Source organism: Egretta garzetta, unplaced genomic scaffold, assembly GCF_000687185.1.
Source record: "Egretta garzetta isolate BGI_Z169 unplaced genomic scaffold, ASM68718v1 scaffold708, whole genome shotgun sequence".
In the NCBI taxonomy this organism is placed as follows: domain Eukaryota; kingdom Metazoa; phylum Chordata; class Aves; order Pelecaniformes; family Ardeidae; genus Egretta; species Egretta garzetta.
In genome coordinates this window covers 552,050-558,786 of record NW_009260485.1, presented here as the reverse complement: position 1 = coordinate 558,786, position 6,737 = coordinate 552,050, and the positions used below count along the sequence as shown (strand labels likewise).

Here is a 6,737-nt window from a genome sequence, read left to right as displayed (position 1 = left end):
CTGCCAGGCTGTGCCAGACACCGGCTGCCGAGCCCGCTGGGGATGCGGTGCTGGAGCAAAAAAGCAGAAGGAAACCAAAAATAAAGAAAGGGCCACTAGGGCTGGAAACAGAGTCCATAGAGAAACAAATAGTCAGGGCAATGGGTTAGGGGTGATGTGGAGAAAGGGGAAAAGAAGGTAAGACCTGGAAATACTGCTTTGCACTTTGCTTTCTCCCATTGCAGGCTCCCCTGCCATTCAATGCATTTTCCTATAAACTACCATGCTTTTCACACCTCAGAGTTGTTCCTACAGCAGCCTTCTCTCTCCTCTTGGATTGCATTTCCCTACCAAGATTCCCCAAACCTTTTGCTTCCTCCAAATTGCATTTTGCTTCCCAGTCTCTACTCTGAAGCAGCATCAAGGGGGAGAAAACTTCCTCCTGTTCCCGAATGTTTTCAGTGACTGAAAACACCACACATGGAGCTACGGAGGGAGAGGAAAAAAAAAGTCAAACACCAGCAAAACACCAGCTTTGTCAGAACTGTCTTTTCTCAAAACACAGCAGGATGTTTCCTGAAGAAAACTATCCCCCACGCACCTCAGTTCATATAGCAAGCTATCAGTTCACTGGACTGCTGTCCAAACAGGGGTCTCCCAGGGAGCAAAACATGTTCTGGAAACACAGATACTCCCTGGAAAACACAAGAGAACTTGAATGGGCAGCAAGGGAATAATCCTAATACACTTTCATTACATCTTCTGACAAAAACTACAAATTATTCATACCAAAATGTATTTGCAATGAACTAAAAAAGCACCCAATCTCAGAGCATCAACACAATATGCTCTCATTCCCTCTTCTGAGTTTTATCCCTGCTTAGAGCCGGTGCCCCGCTGATGTACATCCACACCAGGCTCACAGCCTCCTCCCGCAGCAGAAGCGCTGCCCTGGAACACTGCCTGCTCCCAGAGGCATTAGGATAATCTCATTTAAGGCACAGACTTCCGTGGCCAGGATCCACACCAGAAAAGAATTTATGTAGAAAAGCAGAGCCAGCACCAGGCATTCTGTCACCCTGAAAAGGCAAGGATGTCCTGTTCTGACAGCAGCTGCCTGCAGCTACCTCCTCCCTGCCTTTCAAGTTGCCATGCCCATAATGGCAGTAGCAAAAAATCTCTGGCACATCTGAGTTAGAGGTGAAGGCACAACCATGCATCCTGCTCTCTGCTGGCCCAGCTGCCCATCTCCAGCACAGAGGGGGAATACCTTGCTGGGCGGGACCACCACCAGTAGGCAGGCTCAGTTTCAAGAGGTTTGTTTCTAAGCATCTCTGTCCTTTGCCTGCTCTCCTTACTGAGGCAGCAGAAGATGGGACATGCGCTTCTTACATAGGCCCTAGTTCACTTCTGGCATGTAATAAACCAAACTGAACAAGCACCAAGACATCAAATTGTAAATTGAGGCAGCTGAGCAGAGGCACCTTTTTGTACTCCTAACAAACCTCTGTACTGGAAGCAGCCCAACAGATAGAGAAAACCAAACTCTTACGAAGCAACAACAGAATCAAAGCAATGCAGACCAGAGAGCATAAAAATTACAGCTCAACAGCTAGGGTGCAATCATACTTCTCTATCCACACCACACAATAGATCCAGAATGGGCATAATAGAATGGGGGCCAAATTGCAAGAGACACATACTTCACCCCCAATGTTATTTTCTCATTAATATATAATACTTCAGTTCTGCTTAAAAAGCTCATTTTGTGTGTTTATGTGATACAAGATAATTTGATTATCTATTCTAGTCTAAAGTAACTTCCCCTGAAATACGGTTCCATGTCATGCTCTACCTCTTGATTAAACGTTTGGTCAGTGAGGAACTCAATGCACAGCATTGCTGAGTATGCTGCATGAGCAGTCTGGTTAAAAAGTAATTACAGGGGAGTTTTTATCATTTCAGTTTCAAAAAAACCCTGAAAGAATCTCAAAGTCAGGAGTTGTAGTATTGCACGAGATTGTTGGCTAGGTCTGTTCATCCCGCCCAGTGCAAAATAAGGCATCTCTCCAGCAACCACGTTCTTCTGGCTGTGCAATCCTGGTAGCCCACTCCTTCCCGCTCCCCCCGGCCTGCTCATGCTCCACATGAGACACAGTTATTCCACAGGGTGTTTCCTCTTCCCCTGTACTGGATGTTATGCTTTGCTCTCCAAGGAGACAACTTTTCATCAGATCCTGGATGAACTAATCGTTTCCTGCTGGAAAGGATACATTTACTCTCCCCCCTCCCCCCCAGTCTAGGCTGGCAGTGACTGAAAGAGGTAGTTCTCGAAGCCCATCCTCTGGCCCCTCGCTGGAGAAGAGAGCGCGTCAGTCACAGGCAGAAGTCAGGACAAACAAAGGGCTGTTTGTACAGCATCTCCCATCAGCCCTCCCTCTCCTCATCCCCGCTAGCTCTTGCTCTTTCTGGGTACATCTGAGGAGACACAGCTGCCAGGAAAGTGAAAGGGAGCGAAGCAGAAGAGAAAGGTACGTCTTGCTCCTGAAATTATCCTTGTGCGCTTGCTCTACTGATGCTAGTTACAGAGCACAGAAATAGAAATATATATGGGAACATGCAGGAGAAGATTGGGGAGATGCAGATACATAGTAGGCAAAAGATGCTATTCAAGACAGATGCATGGATACGATCCAGCTGAAGAGAATTCTTTCACCGTCTTGCTCTTCTTCAAAGTTGGATGCTACATATTAACATCTGAAGTCATTAAACATACTATATTGCCTTCCAGTACTCATATTGGTGAATATGGCGAGAGGTGTGTTCACAATGAATTGCTGTCTTTAAGAAAACTAAATTGGTCTTAATGAGAACTCAGTTTCTGGAAAGAATCATGGTATTGATGGTAATTACAAAGCAGTAATTCACTGCATTCATCCTCCGTGGACTAGCTGTTGTCCTCACAATGCACCAACTGTTCAAGCAAAACAGATTTGAAGGGTTTTTTTTTAAAATGGAAAAAAACAACTTCATAATAATATCAGTTATGCAGCTCTTGTGTAATGATTTCTTAGGCATGCACTAATAAACCTAAGTATTACGCACTAACACACCTCAATATTAAATGCTTAGCTCAGCATTTTACAGGTGTTTCTGAAATGGAAACTTGACAAACAAATAAACACTAAAAGACATTTTATTTTGAATAGGCATTTTTAGCCCTTGAACTCAATGCACGTTAAGCAGCAAATATATATTCAGTTTGCTTCACTTTAAGTGCAACTTGTTAACCCAGCACTTGCCACTGGGACAGAGGGGAAAAGATCCTACACCAAAAGCATACCGATTAACGTATCGCTTGTCTTCAACACTAGGCAACTGGACACACAGACCACTTAATAACTCTGAAGAATATATTTAATAGTTGATAGACCAAATTGTAAAAGTTATGTTTTCCCAAACATGCAGGATCCCTAGAGGTGCTTAAATACACATTTTGTGCCATTTCTCAGATTTCCCTGATTTCTATTCCCTATTTCTAACACCTGAGCTCCTACTAATACCACGCAACCTTTAAAGGGCATCACTTCTCATGAAGCAGTACCCTGTTGTTCTTGGCCAAGGAGGCTGAAATGTGGGTTTTTCTCTTTGGTCTCTTCTACCTCCGCACCTAGCAGATCCAAAGACTATACAGTGCCAAACTGCCTGGCAGGATAACGCAGACGTTCTCAGAGAACAGGGATAGCACCGATGCCTGAATCACTGTGCATATTCCCAAACTGACCATTTTCCTTTACAAAAAACTCCAAAATTATTTCCAAGCACTTATTATCCCAGCTGCACTTGTTCTCAAACTTCACTTACACTGTGCCAAAGTAACCAGAGTAATTCATTGAAAAGAACTTATGCAAATGCAGGGAGCTCATTTTAAATATTTTTAGACTGCTTTACTCCTGCTAGAATTTGAAACTATATAATCTTGATAGAGCAACCTGGTCAGGATTAGCAAGATTGGCATTGCTACTTTTTCAGAAGGTTTTATAAAATAAAGAGGTGAAAGAGGGTACTTGCTTGCAATGAGTCTTTGAGTCACCTTAGTGATTGGATTTGTTCATCACATTTCCCTGATTTGTTTTATGAGAAAAGAACATTTCCGTGGTATGCAAAAGCAGGTAAGCTCTTTGACATGTATTTTGAAATACATATGCACATACTAGCTCTGTTCCTTACCTAGGCAATCCGTGACATTCCATCATCTGTGCAACCATATTCAGGAAAATAAATTGCAGCAGGTTGTCAGAAAAAGATGCTGCATCTGAAAGGTCTGATGAGTTTATCAGCAGCGATCCCGTGCAGGGAGCTGATGAAACACTTCAGGTCCTTGGCAGTCGTTCTTCTGCAAACAGGGACCTTTCTCTCACAGGAAGAGTAACCTTTTGAAGAAAGGTCTTTTGCCTGAAAGTTTTCTTTTGGTTATGATCTGCAAACAAAACCCCCCAAGACAGAGGAAATATTTAAGCAGAAATAAAACTGTAATAACAAACACAATGTTTTTTTCTGAATAACAACATTAGTAAGATGCATAACTGACCTGATAGTGAAGCTGTCTACCTGTAGATTACCATCGCCTTTGCCAATACTGATTTTGGCCATTATCCATACAAGCCCTCTCAATAATGCACTATAGCAATACCCTGTTCTATTCCAAGGCAAGTAGTGAGTTGCCTTAAACCGTAGGTTGAGATTTTTGAATCCAGCAATTTGACAGTCTACAGAAAATCCGCTCATTTTCAGGACAGAATGAGTTCCTATGAATTTTGAGCAGACAGGAAGATGGCAACAGATTCAAATGAGCATTCCAGCTGAACCCCAGGCAGGGAAAGATCTCCAAAATTATTAGGAATTTTAAAAAAACCCCATACGCAAGAGCAAGATGTGATGAATGCCTCATGCTCAGGGGAAGAACTCACAGAATAATCCAATCACAGGAAACAAAGGCATAAACCCCCTGCTTCCTAAATTTCTCTTTCATTGAAATTTTCTTCCATTAAAGACTTAAATAATTAAGCTCAATTATTTGAACCAAAGAATTAAATTGTGCTCCTTGACATTGCCATTTATCAAGGTATAGTATAAACAAACTTGTTCTCTTTAAGCATTAGTCTTCTCTGAGCAGAGCCCTCATAACTGCAGTGTTTATAATCCTACAAAATAAAACCATCATTATAATAATACAAATTCTTTACTCAAGTCTAAAAAACACCACCAGGCAAAGTTAGAACAATGTTTACTTTACTTGAGAAGTAGTTTTGAGGTCTAAAACTAATAAAGACAGTATGTTATTCAATACTGCACTCTAAGGTAATTAAAAAATAGATCCCCAAGGCTCCATTACTAGTAGTTTATAGGAGTTCTCCTACTCAAAAAGTTCACACAGAAGTTCATGGAAACTAAAAGCAATCATTCGATAAACTTTGCTTCTATGACAAAAGTTCAAAAAACCACAAGAGCTTATTTTCACTTCAGTCATGTTCTTTAATATATTGGTCGCTTTTTAGTATTTTATTTGGCTACTGGTGTTCAAAAAACAAGTTTGCACAAAATCTTCTGGAAAAATAGAATCGAAGAGCATTGAGGTGTAGTATTTTATCCCTAATATGAATGCAAACTCCCAGATTGTCTTACTGAGAGATTCTGGCATGTCATCCATTGGCAGAAATGGAAGATCAGCAAGATAGCTACGGTGGTAATGTAACTACCCAGGAAAAATGACTACAAAATACAGTAAATTCATACATTTAAGAGCTTATTGTTTCTATTTTCAAAGGCGACCTCAAGAATTTTACAAAATAACCCAAGTGAGACTGTTGTCTTCGCGACTTCTACAGCTGGCATGCCTTAGGTGTTTTTTTTTTTTTTTTTATCTAGATAATAGCTCTGCCATCTTATCTTAGCATTTGACAGTCTGATCAGACATTGCTTTATCCCCAGTTATTTTTTGGTTAGTCTCTCTATTCTGAAGCCCCTCAAGAAAGACTAGAACCAGGCCATAAATGTTGTAGTGCCAGGGGAACGACTCCGAAGTGCCAACAGGATGAAGGGCAGCAAAGCCTTCCTTGAGGCTAACACAAGTCCAGTGAGGAGCATGCTGGGCAGAGCTGACCATTGCTTTAGGTTAGTTCTCAGAGCAGAATTCCGATTTAAATTCAGTAAGGTATCAGGCCCCTTTCATTCAAGCATAAGGAAAGGTGAAAACCCCACTCTCTCTCCCAATACCAATAAAGTCTAGGCTGAAGCATTGTTCAAAATGCTAATTTAACAGCTAATGCAAGTTCAAGCGTCTTATCCGAAGCTCTGTGGCATGGTCACTCTCCATGCAAAGCAGCACAGAATAGCAGAGCCAGCATTACCCAAACTCACACAGATGATGGAAAGCCTAGTCACCAACGTCAGAGTTTTGCAAGGGATCACGTATCCTGTCTTTTAAAAAGCAGCATTAGTTAAAGCGTAATGACCTCCTGTAGCAAGACTCAGCTAAGCAGTTTGCAGTACTAAAAAACCAAAGATTAAAAAAGAGAAAGTTCTCAGCAATATTGTCTCATACCAGAGCCTGCAGTATAGGCATCACAGAGACCACCATCCAGGACAGCACCGCAGAGAGCTTCAGCCTCCTTTGCTGCTTTAATGCCTCAGTTTCTCAAGCAGTCCATGACAGAGGATTCAATCAGCAGAAAGTTTTTCCATAACTTTGATAGGGA

The 6,737-nt window shown here is 41.7% G+C and overlaps 1 long non-coding RNA gene across 1 annotated transcript in view; it reads right to left on the bottom strand.

Moving 5' to 3' along the window:
* The window catches only part of LOC118452829, a 19,038-nt gene extending 12,354 nt beyond the window's left edge, over positions 1–6,684 (bottom strand). Inside the window, exons 1-2 of the long non-coding RNA XR_004842686.1 lie at positions 6,584–6,684; positions 4,210–4,459 (exon numbers count right to left, since the gene is read on the bottom strand). This is a non-coding gene — a long non-coding RNA (uncharacterized LOC118452829). The remainder of the gene's footprint in view (positions 1–4,209; positions 4,460–6,583) is intronic.
* Between the last annotated feature and the right edge of the window lie 53 nt (positions 6,685–6,737).